The sequence below is a fragment of the Arctopsyche grandis genome, chromosome 3 (assembly GCF_051622035.1).
Source record: "Arctopsyche grandis isolate Sample6627 chromosome 3, ASM5162203v2, whole genome shotgun sequence".
In the NCBI taxonomy this organism is placed as follows: Eukaryota; Metazoa; Arthropoda; class Insecta; order Trichoptera; family Hydropsychidae; genus Arctopsyche; species Arctopsyche grandis.
The window spans coordinates 8,392,948-8,417,043 of NC_135357.1; the positions used below are offsets into that span (position 1 = coordinate 8,392,948).

Below are 24,096 nucleotides of genomic sequence, written 5' to 3' on the forward strand. Positions count from 1 at the left end.
TTAACAGTAGCCGATCTATATCGGTGCTTAGCGTGTAATGATTTCAACTGAGTGGTCACGGGCTCAATCCCCGCCCCGGTGCTGCTGGCCAGACTTTGGATATGTGACTCCAGTTTAATCGTTTCTTATTATTATAGTTTGCCAGTTTATCTGATTTAATTGAAACGCTTCCAACAAATTGACAATCTTGTCTTGTTTCTCAAATTTGCTGATTTATAAAATGCTGCACAAACGTTTGTCAAATTATGCATAGATGCTAAGATGCTCTATAAAATCAAGTTAATGCAAATTATGCATAATCTCTAAGATGCTCTATAAATTGTTGATTGATTTTTATAATTAGCCTAACAGGAAAGGGTTACCTTTTGGGCTTTCCTGGTATACATACATATATGTATGTATGAAATAAATCTAATTTGATCAATATATGAATGTCATACAGTGCTATAAAACTTTATACAATTCTATATATGTACATATTTATATAATATATGTATATTAAAACTAAAGACTCTTAAAAGTCGACGATCTATTTGAAGCAAATTGTGTTTATTATACTTGCCGATTATTGTAATCAATTTTGATATACATAATTTAGGATGACAATGCAATTTTCTATCAAAATTTGGCGGTTTGACCCCCTCCCCTTCTTTGAAAGTTTCTTTAGAAAGTCTTTGAATCGGTAGCGAAAGTGATGTAAACTACGTTGGAAAGTGGTATAATGTTAATAACTTGATTACCATATCAATTAATTGATATTCAGTACTTGTATTTTATGTATTTAGTTTGTTAATAAATGTGTATGTATATCGTGTTTTCCAATAGTCGAGAGATGAAAATTGAAGCATTTCAAAACAATGTACACAAAAAATGCTCAAAAAAACTTAAATTTCAAAATTCCATGATATTATTACTCGTCAGCATATCTTGTAGGATTTGAACCGTTTTTTGACCAAGAAAATCTAATCGTAGAACGTTTTAAAAGCTGTATTTAGTATAGACTAGTGAAGATGTGTATACTATTGTATGTTCTGAATGATTTTTTGTCATGGCGTGTTTAATTTATAGACAAATAAATTGCCTGCACTCATTCATGATTTTCGTACGATAATCTTCTGGCCACAGTGTCATATTGGGATAACCTGTAAAGACACTGGTCACTGGTATATGCTTATAAAAAAATAAAATAAGGTAAGTTTGATTTTGATGATAAACGAAATTTGTTTTTAAATATTTCACACATAAACGAAAACTTTAAAATTATAACTGCTTTTCAATTGAGAGTATAGTGTAAATAAAAATTTACTTGAATCGCATCTATGAAAATTTAAATTGTGTCTCAAAGTATTTAATTAAAAATTCCCTCTTATAATAAAAGCTTAAGTGTGAAACTTCAGAGCTAAATTTAACTAGAGTTAAAAAATGCGGGTATTTTTAGATAGTTCATTAATTATTCTGCATAATTTAGTACAAGATACTTCACCGTTATAGAAGCAAGGCTTTAAAATAGTTTGAGACAACTTTTTAGCATGTACATATGTATATATGTATAAACCTACATATATACCTATAAGTTTCACTTTATATGTACGATTCGTTTGTTCAAGGATAAGTATAATCAGAATGAAATCGCTAGAGCATTGTATCTAATGTATACATGTATATATATGTACATACATATATATTTGTTATATGAATCCCTCGCGGAAAAAACCACAAAAAGGGCTTCCCGTTCCATGCACAGAAGAAAAGCGAATGAAAAAGGTACATTTCTTCTAGTAATAATCGCGGTAAAAAATAAAGTAGACGTCGAAAGTAAATCGAGCGTTGATATACGACCCTCGAGGATGCGAATCGTGACCCTTCAGGCTGTGTAACAAATGCGATAAAAGACGGTTAGATATCGAATATGTCGAGTGTGTGTGTGTGTGTGTGTGTGTGTGTGTGTGTGTGTGTGTGTGTGTGTGTGTGTGTGTGTGTGTGATATTCGATACGTGTGTATGTGTTTGATGTTTGTGTGTTTGTCTAGTGTCTTCTGCAACATTGCGTGCAAATCTTGGGCATCGTTCGAAGCCTCAAACGGGCCGTGTGGCCGAGATAACGAGACAATGGGATTAAACGCGAAAACCGCATCCGGAAAATCCTGGGAAAATCTCAGGGAAAACGCCCCCGCGAGACCGCCGGGTTTCGACGGTGACGAAGATGTATGTTGCGCGGACGTCTCGCAGGAGTCGGAAAATCTCACTTGACGTGTTTACACGTGGAAATTTGTCGTTTCAGATTTTTTTCCGTGTAGGTAGATTTTGTTCGGATGGTATACGAGATTCGGGTAAGTGTGTAGGTGTTATGTACGGACACAATTTGAAGGTAATATAATAATGTGCACCCCCAGACTTGTATTTGATCATATTATATGATGGTTAATATGACAATTGGTTAGCATATACAAAATGCTTTCTGCTGGCCCGACCTTGGATTTGTCGATCGTTTCCTATCGGAGTTTGCCGATTCATCTTATTTTCGTTGAAACGGTTCCAACAAATTGGCAACCGCCTTACCAATTTTCTCGCAAATCTCGAGTTCTCAGCGATCTCGAATTTCACTGAATTGTTTAAAATACTGCAAATTTACAAATTTGACCATGTATGTACATATGTCTCTGTGGGTGTTTTTACTGAATTGTTAAAAATACTGCAAATTTGATTATAGTTGTCTCCGTGGACTGTACTTTGTATAATATTGATAATATTTGTATCAAATGTATAGTATTTCTGGCCATGATAGCGCATTGGGGTTATCTGTAAGTCTTTCCTGGTACAAATTAAAGATGAAATAAAATATGATGGTTAATATGACTTGTGGTTAACATATAATGGTTTGAAAAAAGTAGTCCCAAAGCTTTTTTTGCACTTATTTCATAATATGCTATTTTTAATACATGATTAAATAATTTTTATATCAAAATACAATAAATAAACTCGAAGATTTTGAATTATTCTAACTTAAAACACACATTTTCAGCTGGACGCTTGGCGTCCAGCACAGTGGATAGCGGATTTTTTCAACATAGTAACAGAAGTGTTATTTAAAGCATTTTTTATATATGAATATATTTTTACATGAAGTTTTATTGAGCTTTTAATATATTTTTTTCGAGTTTAAATTTAGGCTACATCAAAATTTATAGTCATTCACCGTCCACTGCTGGATGAAGGGCTCCTCAACATGTTTCCATTCATCTCTATTTTGCGCAGCTCTCATCCAACTCACTCCGCAAATTTTTCTAATTTCGTCCATCCATCTTCCTTGTAGCCTCCCTTTCCCCCTTTTTTCGCTTATTTCGTCCATCTATAGTCCGCTCTTATAACTGTGTGATACATCCATTGCCATTTCAATCTCATTACAAGTCTTTGGTAGTCAATGATTTTTTCACACAAAAAAGGGTCACTATTGCTAATTTATTTAAAAAATTGTGATTTTTTTTCCCTTGCTTTTAGTACTAATGAGACGGTAAATGCAACTATAACTGCCCATCCTCTATTCAATGCTCTTCATTATCAACTAACCAATTTATCAACTACCCCTGAAATAATTATCGACCATGTATTCCATTTTATATTTCTCCTCGTTGTGCTGAGCATACAGCATTCCATATCTTCATATATAAGGTCAGGAAAAACAAATAAATGTCTACATATAAAGCATTGTTAGTAGTCGGAAAAGAATTTTATTTTGTGAGATTATTAATGTATGTACATATTTATATGTTAGCTATGTATAATAATATGTACATATATAATCATTTGGAAATATAATAATGTAAACAAAGTAAGGATACTTCAATATGAATAAAGTTGCTGAATACAAGTTGTTGGAAATATATTACCATGAAATTATAATGTGTACATGTAATGTGTACATATATATGTATAATTTGTCTCATACGTAATTGAATGTGTCATTTTGTACATAAAATGAGAGTAACTACGGTTCTATGTATCTTTCTCTCGCATATTTATGTCTTTAGTCTGTTTCATTGATACGACCTTATCTCTTTTCAACATGATATTGTTTCTTATTGCGAAGGTACATACGAATTGAATATGGAGAAACGCATTCGACAAATAGCCTGCAAACCATTAAAACAACCAACAACTGCAGTTACGAACTTTCCTGAACGATCGAAATTTCATGCGAGACTTTGAGCATTCTTTCGAATTGTCTTTAATCGAACGGTCGCGTATAAAATCCGAATAAAACTTTCAATATAATATTTTTATGATATAACATACATACATACATGCATGCTATGTCATAGTGTGTGTGGGAAAATTCGTCGGAGAGAACTTTCTACGACACCCACTCTACATACCTGCGGGAAATTCACAAAGGAAATCGCATACGATTCGCGCAACTCCTGATTTTGACGCGTCGTTAATAATTAACCTGGTGAAATTCGCTAAAATGTAAGCACTGAGCGTGTCACTTTTGATAGATGATCCTACGCATAGTTTTAAATGGTTAAATAGGGGGCGAATAAGTTTGTCGATTTTTAGTAGTTTGTGCTAGTTCATTTAATTTGTTGTACACATGTATATATAAGTTGTGTATTATAATTAGAGTTTGAAAACAAATTGATACGGAATAAATTTATTGTGTTTTATTCGTATTTTCTTTTGTTGTTTTTCTATATAATTGATTATTCAATTTTATTCCAGAAAGTGAAGAAGGAAATGCAAGAAAGCGCTGAATCGTCAATTGGATCGGGTTTTCGGAGAGGTCAAATTATAATCATCCGGAGGAGCTTATTCAAAGGTTTGGGACTCTGACCTTTTTCAAGTTGAGTGGTATTTAATCTAAAGTAATGATTATTGAATTCCTGAATATGTAAAGTATTATGATTGTATAGAGTAATTGGAATCACTCAAGTAGAAATAGCAATAAGAATATATTATAATAGAACCGATTTTAAAACGACAACGAAATGGTCAATATTAAAAAAAAATCATGTATAGTTCAATTTAATCGTAATGTTATAAAATCGTTTTTAAATAATACATCAGTTCATAGCCTTAACATATTATTTTATTGAATAGAAAAGATTCATAATATTAAGACTACGCTTAAATTTAATATTTAAGTTAAGTTTAGTTTTATTGTTATACTATGTATCGTATTATTATTTATATTGTGTAGCGTATTAAACTTTAATGAGATTTTAAATTTAAGATAAAATCCAACTTAAAGAATTTAGTTATCAAAAGAAGCAGTGGTGGATTTACTTCGCTAGGGGCCCGAGGCGTTACAAATTTTTGGAAGGGTTATATAAATACATATATACAAATGTGTATACTGAGCCAGCTTCCAAGCCTACTCTTTCCCCATTACAACTAAAATGTTTTCCAATTAGGACAGAAAAGCAACTTTGTATGAACAAAGCTATTTAAGTCGAAGGTACATGAGAAGCTAGAATGTCCGATTTAGACTGTTTAAATCAATGCTTTTCAATTTTCACGTCGCTTTTGGGCCAAAATGTTTGTATCGGTTTCAAAATGAATACAAAAGCCGCGCTTAATGCATTTTCGGAAATACGTACGTGCGTGCATAAACACTCCCACTAACTTTTTTACCGTCTGCAATATTTTGAGAAAACAATTATATGTTTTTTTAGCAGTTAAAATGAAGTAATACGTTATTTTCAAACCAAATTCAAAGCGAAGATGCTGAAATTTCTGTTATTAATATGTATGTATGTATGTATGTAGGTTCTGACCTACATGTAAGTTCAAACATGGAGCTTCTCGGAAATGTGATGCGCTTAGTAAAATAACGCACGCTCTTGTGCAGACGAACGAAATTTTTTTTGTTGAGAAAGTGTTTTTGTTCAGAAAGTATTGAGAAAACTATGATAATTTACCAAAAATTTATTTTTCAAAAATGCTCTGACTACTTCGGGGCCCCTGTCAAATCGGGGGGCCGAGCTATATATGTAAATGCATATTTCACTCGTAATTTGAACGGAATTATTCGGTACTCAATACTTAAAAATGTATTGAGTACCGCATTTCGATAAATCTAAGAATGTGTTGAAACAAAAATGAACTTCAACTAACACATACATACAAACAAACTATTTTTACGTAAAGAACGTATTTAAAATACGATTAATATTAATTAATAGAATAAATTTATTAAAAACTTCACATTTTAGATATCAAAAGACGACGATATTGTCGAAATACCACAGCGACAAAATTCCTTCGTTTCCTAAATATTCCACTGTTCATTTATTCATGTCGAGCGTAAGAAGATTCCACTACTTGTCAGAATCTCACACTTCAACTGCAACATGTGTGTCTCGAATAGGCTCCTAAACCACTGAACCGATTACGATGGAACTTTCAGGATTTGTTGAATGCATGTCCGGGAAGATTACTGTGAAAAAACCTCTTAATAATAATATTCGTAATTACGATTTTACTGACGCGAAAGTAAAGCTATCCCCCCGCCTTCAACGGATCACGCCGCGAGTGTGAAAATAATCGCGCCGCGCCTACTTTGCACTACTACGAAAAAGGGAACGGGAATTGTAAAACATAAATTGAAAAATGCCGAATGAGACTGATACTACATTATTTAAAAATATAAGTTTATATATGTATATACATACATTAGTATATATGTATATACACATTAGTATGTATTAGTACAATCAGTCTGTGCTCTCATTCCACGCGTCCTTTAATCCATTGTAAACGAAGTGATACAAAATTGAAATTCACATAGGGTAGGGTTTAATCCGGCGTGATTGATCGCTTGCGATCGTCTTTTTTTTCAATTCCTCCTTCTTTTCACTGGTGTTCTCTCTAATGATTTATTACACCTATATTTTTTATTCGCGTTACATCACATTGTCGAAAAGAGAGGCCCCTCATCGCCACTCTGAGAATAAACGCTGTGGCTATACGTGCGCGCAAATCGCGTAAATATTTACGGCAGCCGCTTAAAATCACAATGCGCCACTTTTTGCGAATGCGTCAACGAAACGTCACGGGTTTAACCCCTCGGACGACCGAGATTCGGACGATTTAACCCCTTCGGCGCGGTGAGACGTCGAGTCGAGTTTACGCGCGTGTCGTTCAAAAATGGACCGTTTTGGACGAAAATATTTACACGTTTTGCGCAGAGCGCTCGTAAATCTTTTCCGCGTTTTGCTTTTAAATAAACCCGGTCGTAATTGAGGATTTTTAATGGACGGTCAGTGTGAGACGAGGCAAAGGTCTTTGTTGCATTGTTATTTATACGGTGCTTGAGGTTTGTGTCTGTATTATATATGTAGGTAAATAAATACATACATATACACACATGGTGTGTTTTATATTAATTTATTTACTAGTGGTTTTACCCGGCTACGCTCGATATTTGTAATAAAAACGGCTTTAACATGACTAATCTAATAGTAAACATTTTATTAAATTTATTTGAATAGTTTTATTTTGTATAAATTTATTTGAATACTCATTTGTTTTTTTTATTAAATTAACTGTCACGAACAAACAAACTAATGTAAATAAATCGAATGTGTTGTCTACGAACATACATACATATATGTATATTTTCATATATACATATATATATATATATATATATATATATATATATATATATATATATATATATATATATATATATATATATATATATATGTATGCAGTCTATTATACCTATATATACCTATATATTTAGATTTATATTATTGTAGAGTTCGAGATATGGGGAGGATTGCAGGAGAGATAAATCAAAGGCGATGTTGAGTCAATGATCCACGTTTATTATAACCCGCGACCCCACTCTACTACTCTCAACCGGTCTCTGGGGTACCAACTGTTAACACTATACAACAATGTGTACCACTGCCTGTACAACACTCCTCAACATTACTCATTACATAATTCACTCACACATAAAATCCCACATTATTATATTTATTTTTTTATTATAGATTTATATTTATATAATTTTAGCTTTCTAGCTAATTTAAAAATACATTCTTAATTACTTAACTCAAATTAAAATTATTATTGTTAAAATAACTTAAAATTTTATATATAAATTTATATGCACTGTCCTTCACAGAGGTGTCTTCTCGCACCTCGTAAGAATGCATCCACGGTCCAAGAATGTATCCACAGTACTAAATTTAAACTACATAATTCTAATACTCATCCATCCCAATTCATCTAACATACTTGTAATACTTTTTAAGCTACCCACATTCAAAATACCTCTCATAGCTTTATTTTGTAATTTTTGTATTTTTCCTAAATCTTGACCATTAAACATGTTAAGCACAATTGCACAATAAACCACGTGTGGCAAGACAATCGTATTATACATATGTAGACTAAAATTGTATTCAGCGTGCACCTTAAAATTCAGTCTCGATTCTATGTGGATTCCTAGATATTTTATACTAGCAACTATTTCAATAATTTTACCATCAATTCTAACTTAATTAAATATATTTTTACTATTCAACCACATAATTTTTGTTTTATTCACATTCAGCTGATATACATACATACGCCTGATTGTATTGAAAATAATGTATTATAAACTAATAATTTGATTAGTTTATAATAGATATGGAGTGGAATCGTTAAAAAAATAAGACACGATAAACATGTAGAAACAACATAGTGCACTGGTAGAGCTATTGCATACCAGCAGAGAGGTCGTAGGTTCAAGTCCCGGCCAAAAAAACTGCTGGCGAGATTTTGTATTAAAACAATGATCGACCGTCTCTGTTAGAATTTCTTGATTTTTTTCTAATTATTGCTTAATCCTCGTGACGGATCTAATAAATTGGTATCCTCCCCGTCAATTTCTCGCAAACGAGAGTGATTAGCATCTCGAATTTGTTGAATCTTATAAATGCTACCTACATAATGTATTATGTAGGTAGCATTTTTCTGTACATCAAAATATTTGTTGATTGTCCATAGATGTCTCTATTGTATTCTATGAATATATCATTGTGTTTGAAAAATTCTTAGAACTTACATATATACAAAAATTATCTAACCATATCTTTCACGTTGGTGTATGTAATAATTACGCACGATGTATGTATGTAATAATAAATAATTAACTGGTATAAATCATCAAATTTCAATTAAGAAATTAATCTCTTTAATAATTTCTATATTATATACATATGTATGTATATCTTACAACATTTTACTTATTTATCAATACATATGTATGTATCCAATAACATGAATGGCTCAGTCATTACCGTATTAACTGAGGGGTCGTGGGTTCAATCCTTGGCCCAGTATTTCTTACGAGACCTTAGATATATGTGACACAAAGTCGATCGTTTCCTATCCAATTTATCTAATTTCATTGTTGAAACGGTCCCAAGCAAATTGGCAACCTATCCTCATTTGTCACTATTATTTGAATATAATATAATTAAATTTATAATAATAATGTTATAAATTTATATAAAGTACATGTGTACAAATTTGGCGATGGGAGGGGGGCATTTTCTAACAAAACCCGTAATGCTAAATATATATTTTTTAATAAATAATTGTCTCTCTTCAATTTGACTCAAACATGAGAAATAGACGAATATAAAAACACAATCCTTAAAATTAAGCATTCAATTTAATTCAGTAATTCGATATTTATTTACATTTTAAGTTAAAATAAATGCGATTAAAACGCGAAATCCGAATTGTAGGCGGTCAATTTTTAACAGCTTTGAATCCAACCAAAAAGTCACGACTTTAAAAGCCCAGGTTTTAAATTTAATAAAATACGTATAGAAGAAATGTTACAAAATATATTCGTAATATATATAGTCAAACTTTTATATGAATAATCTCATTTTATACTGATTTCATTGCGTACATGTTTAAAAATAGAGTTGCTATCTAATTGAGGAACCTTTGTTCTATTTCAATTACATATTATAATATATACGAAATCGTAAGCTATGATTTTTAATACGTAAATAATTCTCATTAATTTTGAATCAGGTGCCTATTGTATGATTTAATTTATTTATATATTTTGTAATGTGTCTAGTTGGTTGGTCACACAAATATGGTTTTCCTTTAATTTCATTATATCAAGGATTTCTGTAAACAAAACGTCTTTTACACATGTCTTAATATTTTCATTGAGTATTCAAAGTTGAGGTACGTATGTATGTACATAACGAATATGATAAAGAAATTTCCTTTTTAAAATCAGTATTCGTCGTGCTCGTGTTCGACTAGTCTGGACCGGTCACAAGATAGCAATGTCAATTAGAAACGCAGAAATGCTGAAATCAATTAAGATGTATCAATTAAGCCGATTGAGGTATTAGTGAAAGTACGCAGGCTTTCGAAGGAAATTTTGCCGATTGGAGAAGGTAAAGGGATAGTGGAGATGTTTAGGAGTACTTAGTAAGGTCAATTGGTGAAATTTTGTTGAAAAAGGATATTGTATCATGGTATATACATATGTATGTATGTATGTATGTACATACATATGTATATACCATGGGTCGATATTCCAATTGAGATCTTTCAATGGATACCAGTGGAGACGATGGTACACAGATTTATTGAATTGGTGCTATAGTTTTATCGAAACAATGTAAAGTTCTGATTTAGTTTGAGAATTTTCTACGAGATGATACTGTGGAATAGCTAATTTTTACCTGAAAATTTCTCATCTCGAAATTAAATCAGATAAATTGAAAAATTCAATTATGTCGTATCGTTCGCTATTCTCAACTGTTGGGTAGTCAAATTGTATAAAGTCTCAAATTCCTATCTATTCTACCGCCCAATCTGTCTCTGAGGATTTAAAATACCCCTAAGCGAGCGAATTTATTCAAAAATACTTGTGTTGTATTGTGTTTCAGATATCATATTATTCTGAAAGTTCATTGTTTGCGTATTGCGAAAACGTGCTATGTGCTTATTGTTATTGGATGAAGCCCAACAACATAATTCGATATAAATACCTGGATTATTATTAAATCGTCGTTTTTGATCTGTGCTCTTCCGCAAACGTTCAAATTGTTTTTGAAGTGGCGTTGAATATAAAAAAAATACGAGAGGGGAAGGTCGTTCAAAATAGAATAACATGCGTGGGAAATTCTGAATGGAGGGAAGAATATTTAGAAATGGTACACAAAAGGATGTGGGCGCCACGTGGACGACGATTGTTCACCTGTATGAGAATTTTCCACCTGATTTTTCACATCTGCGTGATTGTATTCTTTGTAATCGTTTTTTGATGATTTTTTTCTCGGTGAATTGTGGCGAAAATAAATCTGTTTATTGCGTAGATATGTAGTCGTATATGTATACTGAATTTTGTATTTATGTGTATGTATGGGTGCGTGTTTGGGAGTGATCGTTTCAGTTATGCGAAAACATTGATTTACGAGATTCGTATGTAAATGTTTAGATCGTTTAGTCGCCATTAATGCCTTTTGAACAAGCAGACCTCATTACGTGCACTTAAAATTGAATATTTTTATTATTATGCAATATAAATGAACGATATTATTTGTATAATATATAGTATGTTATGGGTCGATTCAAACTCATTTGTGATATTATCGCGCTGTTTAGACCCAATTCTATACCCTTTGTTTGTTTCCATATACGCAATTTATGCATATTAACGGTTTGAAATTTTATTTACTTTATGGAAAAATATGTAATGTAAACAATGGTTTGCGTTTAAGTATAATGTATTGAATATATGTATGTACATTATTCAAATGATTGTGTGCATTTCATTGGGATTCGATAGTATAATGTTAAACTATGCCTCAAAATTCATTTTTATTATACTTAATGATATGGAGACTGCATGGTACTTTCTCGAGAAATTATTCTTACAGCTGTTTTGAAGATAGTCTTGTATACATATGTATAATCGTGAAAATATATATATGTTAATAAAAAATACAGTAAGACCTCGATTTACGAGCATAAAGGTGCAGATAAAAAGTGGTATACGGCACGAGTTCTTTATTACAAGCTTCACTATACATATTACAAGTTCAGTGACATTCCTGTCCGCCAAAAATATTTTGATGTGATTTTGAACCACTTCTACTGTTTAGATCGCTTTGATATTTTACCCACGTACCGGGGGTTATCTAAAATTGAAGTAAGCTAATGTCTCCGACGTGAAGCTAGAGGAGTTTAATCATTTACGAACTCGTTAAAAAATACATCGGAATCTTTTTTCAGGTCGAAGCTATGACAACTCGCTATCCCAATGCGGCTTTCTACCGCCCCTTCACAACTCAGTTAACAATATTAATAGTTACTTTTTTCAGACTCATTTATTTTAGATGGTTTTTCACACGCAAATAAATTTTAGCACGCCTGATCGTAGGCAAAACTCGCATAGATTTGACAGTGATCGAAATCAGTGATTTTCATATTTGAAGAAATGTCGGAGAAACTTGTCAAAATAATAAGATCGTACAAATCAATAATGACATGAAGACAAAGCTGCAGTTGGACTTAGGTGTGCTGTGCCGCACTTTTGAGTATGTCTGGCCATAATTCGTCTTGGTAACGTGTTCGTAATCCAAAACATTATCAAATTGTACAATTGGCGTCGTAGATTTTTAAAAATCTTATGATGTCACCCTAATTGGTGCATCTAGATGATTTTCTCCTTCGATTCTATCGTGATCATCTCCTTTTTACTTTATCTATGTACGTAATAACAATAGATGAAGTTTTGTGATCATGCGAAAATTCGAACTCGAGATTTTGACTGATTCGAACTCAGAATCGATTACTGATCACGTTTTCATGATCTAGAAAAAATGTGTGTGTATGTGTCTGTGTATTTTGGGGATTTTTTGAACACCGTTAGTCCTTCGAACCGAAACTTAGTATCGGTTACTGAAATTCTTATCGACACGATGTAAATTTTTTTATTATCGTATCACGTGCGTACTGCTCCTGTATCAAAACATCGCTCGTTTATGAAGTCGAAATTTTGCTCATATTTAGAAACACTCGAAAATCGATTGGACTGAACTGGACGATCAATGTTATAAAGGTTTCATATATAGAAATTTTAGTTTCTGTATTAATTTGAAACACAAAGAATAAGTATTGTCTAAAGCGGAATTATCCGAAATCGAGGTTAATTGAAAATTTTGGGGGTAAAGAAAGTTCAAACTTGTCATACATTAAAAGTACTTTTCATACTTATTGCTGTGTATTCTCCATATATATTTTTATGTAAATGGAGTCAATATTATGAATTTTAACGGTCTTTTTCAGAATCTGTAGAATTTAATAAAAATAAGGCGTTGAAATCGTTGTAAACCAATATATTTTGGGGTAGGAATCGAGAAAATTTTAAGACCCTTGGTTTTAGCACTATATGTATATTTATTTACATAATAAATTTATATTGTAGCATGATGCCATTACGGGTTTTACCCCTGGGCAACACCTATGATATCGGATGGAATTTAGATCTTCTCTTTTCCATTAGTGCCTCACAGGGATGTTTTTATATATTGGTGCTGGCTATACATAGTTGCAAGACATTCTGCTGTTATTATAATGTTATTGTTTTTTTTATGATTATGTATAAATGTATTTTTTCTCTATGTATATACATACATATGTGTGAAAAACTTTATTTATTTTTTTAAATATACATTATACCAAGAAGGCCTTACAGGTAACCCCAAAGCGCCTTCTTGGCCAATTACAAACATTGCAGCATTTTTTTTTTTGTTATACAAGTCGCTGAATTATGAGACACTGAAAAACTCGCAAATTAACGAGACATCTATGAATTGTACATAAATCAATCTCAAATAGTGGTGACATAGTAGGTAGGAAGGATATTTAACTAATTTTACCGGGAACCGTTTCAACAATGAAATCAGAGAAAATTGGAAAACTCTGATAGGAAACGATCGACCTGGAGTCACAAATATCCAGGTCTAACCAGCAGCACTACAGATACACTCAAAAAAATTCTTTCCAATCAAGGTCAGCTCATGGGATCGAACCCGGAACCTCTCGACGCTAAGCAGAAGCTTATCGACCGAGCTATGCTTATGGCTATAAAACACATACGTAATTAGTGGGTTTGCTACAAATGATTGCAAACCACCTGATTACAAATGATTGCATGCTCATTTCGATTGAATTTCAGCATGTACGAAAGACGAGATATTCATGGGGTTGCGCAGATGACATTTTGATGTACATTTACGATTGGCAATTTTTAAAATTGAGTTGGATCTGTCTGGCATGTTTAAAATGGCAAAAGCCGAGACAAAAGTATGAAATGAGCATGCACCCGCTTAGTTTGCAATCGTTTGTAGCGCAGGGGTAATTAGTAGAATAGGCGAATTATCCAAGTCGAACCAGCAGAACTGCAGAAATATTCCGAATAAATTCTCTTAAATCGAGTTCGACCCAAAACTCGAACCCAGGAACCTCTCGGTGGTTGTGGCATCAACGCAACCACCGAGGTTTACTGTTGACGCCAACAGTATACATATACATATATTACAGGCAACGCCAAAAGTGGGTATTTATTACAGGCAAATCCAGCGTGGAAGTATTGTACGACGTACTAATTTAACTTTCGCTAATTAAATGGTTTCCTACAACTAGCTTAAGCTTACTCGTACCGCCGCCCCCGTAATATGTGTCATCATCGGCAAAGCAAGTAAGAAACGACGGCAAATATAGACGATGGTGTGGAGGCTAATAATCTTGGTCGGTAATTGCTCGATACGAAAGGTAAATTTGTTTTGCACGGGGGCGTACGCTCTTCATCGTTGAGAATATTAATTGGATTCAACCACCTCTCGACGATATATCCCGTCATTTCCCGGGATAATTGATTTACACCACCTCTGCCTCTTCCCCCCCCCCCCATAGCAAACTCTCATCTCTCTTTCTATTGCGGATCGCCAAAGTCGCGAAATTTCGCCCACCTCCCCCAAATCCACCCTCCCAGATGCCGTTGACTCGTAATACAATATCAATTTATCAGCTCGCAACCAATTTTCCCACACCTCGGATTTCCCGAAAATGACGCACACGATCTTGAATCAAAGTGAAAAACAACCGCAGACGACGGTGATCTTCGAACTGTGTCTGATTTTTTCAATTTTGACTATTGTGCTACTGTAGGATTTATGTACATGTATTCTTACATATGTACGTATATACATATGTATGTATGTGAAAAAGGTCTGTTTTTGTAATTGAAAGCGGTATATTTTAGTATTTGTTGAAAGCGTGTTCAACTTTTGTGCGCGTATAAATAGAGCTAATTTTGGAAACAGTCGATATACAATTGGAAAACTCGAAGTTCCTAGAATCGGACATTTCTATTTCATCAGCAACTTTGGCGAAGTTGTTTTTCCGGTGGATTTATTTGTTTCTGAACTTAATTATGCGCCTTTAAGGGAACTACTCCATTACCTGCTCCTTATTAATATATCGTTTCGTACTTTTGATTGAATAGAAATCTTGATTGTATTGATTTTAAATGGGAACATAATCAAGATCTACATATATACATATGTATGTATGTAGTTTGTGAGAAACCTTTTTTTTTAGTTTGTGAAAAGCCTCTAGTATGTTTTCCTTCGCTCGTTCGTCTGACAACATTTGGATTTGATATCCTATATTCTTCCGATTGTTTTGAAACTTTGCGATTTTGCGCGGTTTGGTCAACAATATATATTGAAATCAAATCCGTCAGTACGATGGTGAAAAATAATCGTAATAGACAAGTTTTAAAAATGCTACAATTTTGAGCATCTTGACGGCTAATGTTATGTTGCTGTGTTAATTTTCCTTTCCGTCACCCTCTCGCTTTGTCAGATTTCAATTATTTAAACGCCTATAATTTTTTCCTTTTCACACTGTCTTATAAATTTTACGTTAAAGGTTCTCATTATCTATCATATACATATATTTTTAAATTCATTCATAGGTTAAAATGTTTATATTATAATGGTCATTCGATATGCGCGTTATGACCAAATACGTCAGGCTCAACTGTCATTGTGACATTTCTGATACTGACATCTCGCTTTATGAATCGGTCGATCTTTTTGTTTTGTTTTCAACTCGTTGACATGGGAAGTTTTTGGTTAAAGTATGCACATTAACCGTGTGCATCGAAAAGCCTAAAACGTATTTTTGGTTGCATTGCCTGTGTGCGTACCATCGCTCATCGCGACTCGTATGACTTTCCCCTGAGCCCGTCGAGATATTTGATTTGTTATATATTGTCTTAATTTTATATACAAAATATAGAAGAGGCTTGTTTTTAAAAACTATTTTTTTAGCTACGTGATTTTTATTTATATTTTCCCATGACGCCATTACGGGTTGCCCCTGAGCGACACCTACATATGGTATTAAAATTGTTTATATATATTAATTTGAAATCATATTCAAATAGTGGTGACAAATAGTAGATAGGATGGTTTTGCCATTTTGATAAGGAACTGTTTCAATAATGAAATCAGATAAATTGGCAAACTTTGATAGAAAATGATTGACTTGAAGTCAAAAATATTCAAGTCTGACCAGCAACCCTACAGAAATACTCTAAATAAATTCTTTTTTTTCGAGGTAAGCCCACGGGAATGAACCTGACAACCTTTTGATGGTTGTAACCACCAAGTTATGCTGCTGGCTATTTGTTCCATATCTTATCCTATCTCTGTTTATTATTTCATTTTATTTTTGCATTCGTGTTATTCTTGTATCCTTTCAAGCTTTGTCATAGTGGCGACTTGGAGCAATAATAGAGTTTTGTTGTTTCAATAAGAATGAAGTCTCATATTTCTATTTTTTACTTTATCTCTCGATTTTCCCCGCAGCGACTGGTATTAAACTTGTAAATATATAAATTTTGAAATGATATCCAAATAGTGGTGACATAGTGGGTAGTATGGTTTTTGCCAATTTGAGTCACAAATATCCACGTCTGACCATGATTACTACAGAAATACTTCTGAATTAATTATTTTCAATCGAAGTCAACCCAGGACTTGAACCCGGGAACCTTTCGGTGGTTAGCATTAACGCAACCACCGTGCTTTACTACTGGCTATCATTGTCATTGAGATAAAAGCTCGCATTGTCTTATGTTTAACTGGCAAGGATGTTAAATCTTATCTTGATTAAGTGTAATTTATTTGAATTTCGATAAATGTGACACAAAAGCATATTTTTTATTTACCAAAGAAATTAATGTTGTAGGCATTACGTTTACATTATTTTATGATGAGTATTTATTAGCATATTATAATATATGTGCATATATAATAATGAAATGAAAGTACTTAAATTTTCCTGTGAATGATAACAACCTAAAAACAAACAAAGGAAAATTTTCATTATTCTTTATGTGTGTATTTAAATTTGATTGTTCACAAGAGATTATAAAATATTCCAAAGCGTATTCAAACGTAATATTGTATTATACTTTTAAATGTTAATTATGCATTTTAAAAGTCGATATTAGTCAAATTCGAAAAGAATCTCGTCGTAACCATCAAGGAAGTGATCGAACTGTTAAAATTAAACTTTTATGGCGATCAAAGGGAAAGCAAAAATATTTTGCAAACAAGACGGAAAATAATAAGACGTTAACAAGAAAAACCGACGGTTAGGCGATAAGGCGATAACGTGCAAACTTTTCCACCGGAAGATAATCGTGTAGAAGGAAAACTTTCAAAATTTCTGCGTTCGATGATTGACAAGCGGGAAAGTTTACCATTTTTCAAAGGGAAACACGCTAACAACGCAAACATACCATTCACACACAACAACTACGTATGTATGTGTGAATGTATGAATACTATAAAATATAAATATTCATACATACTACGTATGTATGAATATTTGGGAAAAACTTTTAACTACTGACACTTTTCCGGGTGACGATGACGAAGTATTTACCAAAGAAGATTCGACCGTACAAGCTATTTTTATACCCAACAGTACTCGAAGAATTCGTGATTGATGATAAGAAAAGTTTCATCGGCTATACGGTTAATGACTCTTCTTTTTATATTATTATATACAAACATACATACATATTATTCTTATGTTATTGGAGAGCACTTTTGAAACTCGCTCGTCAACCAACAATGAATCATTTTATACAAAAAAGGAATGTTAAATAATTTTACTTACGATTATATGTGTAGAATGTAGAATGTAGTGTTTTGATGAGCCTTTTCTTCAATTTATTACAAAAAAAAGCACAGAGTATTTATTGTTTGTGTTTAAATTAAATTTAAAAATTGCAATATGTCAAATGTCAGCTTCATATGCATTGTATTGAAGTCGATTTCAAATCATTTTCGTCGAATGAAATACGCATTGAACGATGCTGCATGTGGTTTGACGTTTCGCGTAAGTGAAGACGAGATTTGGAGCTTTCGAAACAGGCGTCGAGACGCTCCGAAAGCTCGCGGACGACTGAAAAGTTTTCACAATTTCCCGACCGCTTTTCCAGATTCGTTTAAGCTTGCGCGCGCTCGCTCGTAAAGTTTCAAGCTTTCAACGATAATTTCCAAAGCTGCTCTGTTCATATTTAATACATTCATTTAGAAATTCATATCATCAATCTTGAAAGTTGAACAGAGCATTGAAAAAATAAAACAATAACTTCAACACATGTTGCTAAAAATTTGCACTGAAAATTATTACATTAATATTGCAAAGATGATAAAAGTTTTTCAATATCAACGTTTAACTTTATTGTTTGTAAGACTAATATTAAAATTGGACGCTATGGTTATATATGTACCTACATATACATGTATAGATGCGGTGTATTTAATATTCAATTGAATCTAACTCACATTTGGATAATATCATATGATAAATGTGCTTCCTGTAATGAAAATGTGAACGTTTCGCCTAGCAAATATATCTATATGCTATCTAAGATTATACGATGATAGTTGTTTTCGTGAAATATTCTCTAATATAATTTTTATTGTTTCCTCAGAGTGTTCAACCCGCTTTGGATGGTAGGATTATGAGCTTTCGTAAATATTCTCATATTTATTGTTATTGTTGGGTACATAGTTTTCGTACTTTTTTATTTTGAATGAGGTAGAATTAAATTCACTACATATACAGACCTATTATATGTTTATTTTGTATACGTTCATTTTTTTTTTTCGATATATCTCGCCAAATAGCGAAAGAGAGGGAGAGTGATGAGAGTTCATCGACTCCTTTTCTTTGCCCACACACATACACGTATACTATCATAATATTATATTATACTAGAAGCTTATTTTCTCTTTTGGATTTTCGGTTAACTTTGAAGAGTAGTCGTCGAGGCGGAAATAAAAAACGAGAGGGTTATGAAGGGGAAAGTTTTTCATTCAAGACGTGCTTAAATATACATATATGAATCCACTGTGTATGTATGAAACACATTCATATATTATAATTTATATGAATGTTTTTAAATTCAATTTAAAGTTTTATACCGTAAATAACATTTTAAACGTGTATTTTCAAGAAGTATAGTTGCATATATGGACATAGAATATATAATATTTATGTTGAAAACATGTGTGAACCACATTTTCATAAAATAACTAATTCATGTGGCAACCACTTTCATATATTGAAACCATAAATATTATATGTATAATTTAATACCATATTTATTCAGTTATATACATAAACTTGCGTTGAAGCTAATTAAAAAAATTGCAATACCAAATTTACACATATGCGTTTATAATACAATGTAAATGGCGCTAAATAAATAAAGAGTCATCATTTGCAGCCATTCTCCTTCCACTGCTGGACGAATGCTTCTCCAACACGCTTCCACTCGTCTCTGTTTGCAACCCTCATCCATCTCACCCCGCACATTTTCCTAATTTCGTCTACCCATCTTCCTTGCGGTCTTCTATTTACCCTTTTACACTCTCTCGGGTACCATTCTAGCACATCTTATGTCCACCTTTATCGTCCTACGTAACTCGCCCCTTTACATTTCAATCTTTTCACTATCTCCAATATATTAATAATTTTTAATAAATGAATAATAATTTTTAATAAACTTATCAATAAATTATTAATATTTTTTTTACAATTATTAATATATAAAATCATTTAATATCATACTTCCCACCAACGTATTTCGCTTCCTATCTTTCCTCGTAATGCCGAGCATACGGCGTTCCATTCTCCTTTTGAGTGCATTGGACTTTGTGTAGCATCTTGCCGTTCAAAGTCAAATTTTCACATCCATACGCTATCACAAGCAAAACACGTTGTTCGAAGATCTTTATCTTCGGGCAAAGGGTCATTTTTTATTTAAAGTGACGTTATTATTAAAATCTGCAAGTGTATTTTATTTTAAAAGAATTATTCATATTTTTGATACATCTAATATATATTGTAATTTGGAAAGAGACTTTGTATGTATGTATGTATGTATTTATGTAAGTTTTGGTTCGTAGAATCTGTGACGTTATCGAAAAAATCCAATTTTCTATACACGATGATATCGATTCATTTTTCAGTTCCAGATCCGGATTCCTGTTTCAGTTCTGGATCCAGATTCTTGTTTCAGTTCCGGTTCCGGAATCCTTTTTCAATTCCGGTTCCGGATAACTTTTTCAGTTCCGTTTCCCAAGTTCCGGATTCCTGTTTCAGTTCCCATTCCGATTTCACAAAAAAAAATTCGTTTCTGATTTGCTGTTGTTGAATTATTTTTTTTTCGAATCAAATAAATTTAATAAAAAGAACAAATGAATGTTTACTATGAGATCAGCCATGTAAGTGGTTTTTAATTCAAATACCGAACGAAACCGGGTAAAACCACAAGTATGTTATAATTTAATTTTATATTCAAATTTCAAAGTTGGTCTTAAACCAAATCTTTATATCAATTTTATAATTAATACATTCATACAGTACATAAATACAAATAAAGTAAATCAAATAAAATATTAACAACTCACAACAGACGAAAATAAAATAAACAAGAGAAAATACGAAAGATAAACTTAACTTTAAAAAAAAGGTGTAACTTATTAAATTACAAGAAGTTACTATTCCAAATAAGAAGGATAGACTTTTCAAATTTCAACCACTCTATTTGAAAAGTAGGATTTTAATTTGAAGTAAATATATTGTTGGAGTCTGAAATTATGACCTCTTAAATGAGTGTTAATGTTAAACGTAAGGAGTTTTATCATAGAACAATATTGTAATGGTTATTTATAATTTTATAATTAGACTTCAATTAAATCACCTCTCATTCTTCTCACCTCCAAAGTATTCAAATGCATTCTATTCAATCTCATATCATATTAAAGTGATTTGTGTTAAAATGCATGAATATTTTCAAAAGCTTTAATTTTATAATTCATAAATATTTTTGCGCCTTGTAAGTTATGTAATGCAATACGCATTACATAACGTTTAAACTTATCATATTTCAGGCGAATGAGTGTTTTGATTAAATTCAACACATACATATGTAGATATTTGTATATCGTATGGTTATAAATTTTAACTATTAAATATTAAATTACGTGTCTGGCCTACTTTTAATCTTATCAATCGTTAAATTTTTAATATAAAAATATTATACTTTTTATTACTTTATTTATCGGGGATTTTTCTTTGTACATATTTACAAACATTTAATAACGTACGTGCAAAGATAAAAATTTCCGTTTATATACCAATATATATTTCTTCGAAACGTTTACATATCAAACATTATTTTATCTAGTTCAAACCACATCCTTAATCGTACATTATTTATACTCTTACTGGTGACGTATTTAACGGAAATGTACATATGTAAACGCACGTGGAGTTCTTCGAATTGCATTTTTTTCTAAGCAATTATAAATAAACTAAATTTTGTATGAATTGAATACAAAACTCAGTACGATAGGTACAATATGAAATGTTGACATCCTCATTAAAACGAACCGCTTAGCTGTATGAGGAACTTTAAATTGTGACACGGAACTGAATACTTCCTATCATTAAAACAATGTGCATACATATGTAAATATTCATATCTATGTACAGCCATATTTTTTTAATAAAATCATAGACGCTCGTAATGATCTGACATGTTCCGTTATAGATTTAATGCGGTTTCTATCGAGTTTCATACAAATTGGATAAAAACATCGTGCGATGGTGAGTAACGACGTTAGTCTCAAGTTTAAGGGTTGTCGGGCATTAATTGTGCGGCGAGTAAAGGGTTAACGGGATTCAACGGCTCAAAGTCCCCACGGTCGAAGTGTAATTAATTGCCAAACTGCGGCGAATCGACGCGAAATTTGTACACAGACTCTGGACAGAAGTTGCGTATTGTAAATTCAATTTTGCATATTAAAATGAAGTAATGATTCGTAATTGATTTGCATCGGTGAAATGTTGACGGGCTCTGGTTTCGATTAACCTATACATTATTCAGCGTCACATTGTGTAAATTGTAATCACAGTGTTTCGCACGTCACTGTTGCAAATTTAATTTTCTTCATACCGATATTTGCATTGTTTGTGTGTGAGCAAGACGAATGTGTATGCCGTCTGTCTCGTTTCGTTCTTTCAACCCCCTTTATTTATGTACGTGTGTATAAAAATGCCCTTTTCGATATATTAAATTTACTCGGCAATAAATTGAAAACGATGTCGTTTGTTTGTATATAAACGAGCTCGAGATAAGATTCGACAGTGTCAACTCAAGCTTTTTCTACAGTATATTTAAAATCATTTTAGTGTTTACATACATAGTTCGTTGAACTTTTCTATGAGATTTATTTGATTCGATTTGATATAAAGTATATTTACAAAATATTTTTTGAATTTTTTTACCTATAACAACATATGTACGTTACAGTGATCTTTATAATAACGAGATATTAAATTGAAAATAATATATCGTATATGTATTCCAAATACTTATGTATCTTAGAGTGATCATCGATTGTAACTTTTTTTAAATCTTTAATGTGCAGACACACAGAGTGGTACGTGGCACGTGTTTTTTTTTTTAGATAGCTTTACACTTACAAAAAAACTTGCACGCTTAATCTGTATTTATGCCCTGTTTTCTTATTTTTTATTTTTTTCTTTCAATAAATAATGCACATTCGTCTTACAGATCGGTCCAATGCAACGAGTGTACAATACAGATCAAGAAATATGAATTATAAATACATATTTTTTATATATATTTTACATTAAACACGACATATAAAGTCAAACATTATATATAAGCATTGTAAGCATTATGTAAGGAAAATATGATCAAATATATCAAACTCTAAAAGGAAACGATCGTCAAGTCACATAGCCAACGTCTGATCAGTAGCAACTAGTGGGAATCGAACCCGAGACCACTTTGTTCGAAAGCATCATATGCTAACTACTAATCCACGCTGCTGGTTAAATTTTGATTGTATCCTTATATTGACAGTGATCGATGGCGGTGATTCCTACATTTGAAGAAATGTACGGAAACCTATCGAAATAATAAGATCGTATCAATTTATAACGACATGAAGATACACCCATCACAGCTGGAAACTACGAGCAGGTCCTGTGTCACACGTTCGAGTTTGTTCTTAGCTTCTTACCATAAGACTTTAATTTTTCTAGGAAAATAATATGAATATATGAAGTTTTGTGATCATGCGAAAATTCGACCTCGAGAGTTTGACTGATTTTAATTCAAAATCGATTTACTGATGGATTAAAAAAAAGTGTTTCCATGGATTAGAAAAAAAGTAGTAGATGTGTATGTGTGTATTATCTGTGTATTTTAGAGATAGTTCGAACATCGTCTATTTTATCACACTGAAACTTAGTATCAGTTACTGACATGTTTATCGTTCCAATTTAAAATTTTAGTTTCACTGGTACCTTCTCTAATAGATCTCCTCTTTTTTTACAAGCTTTTTTTCATTCGCTTATCTCATTTACACATTATCTCAATGTATTGGGCTTTAACTTTTTTACGTGCTAAGGTCTATTC

At 32.2% G+C, this 24,096-nt stretch overlaps 1 protein-coding gene across 2 annotated transcripts in view; it reads right to left on the reverse strand.

Moving 5' to 3' along the window:
• Positions 1 to 24,096, reverse strand: part of LOC143908981 (G-protein coupled receptor moody) — a 231,153-nt gene that overhangs the window by 197,380 nt on the left and 9,677 nt on the right. The window contains exon 1 of one of the 2 annotated variants that reach the window (XM_077426845.1): positions 18,246 to 18,535. The exons of the other annotated variant lie outside the window; for it this stretch is intronic. The gene's annotated coding sequence lies outside the window, so the exon portion shown is untranslated. Of the gene's footprint in view, positions 1 to 18,245; positions 18,536 to 24,096 lie in introns of those variants that run through there. 2 annotated transcript variants of the gene reach the window in all.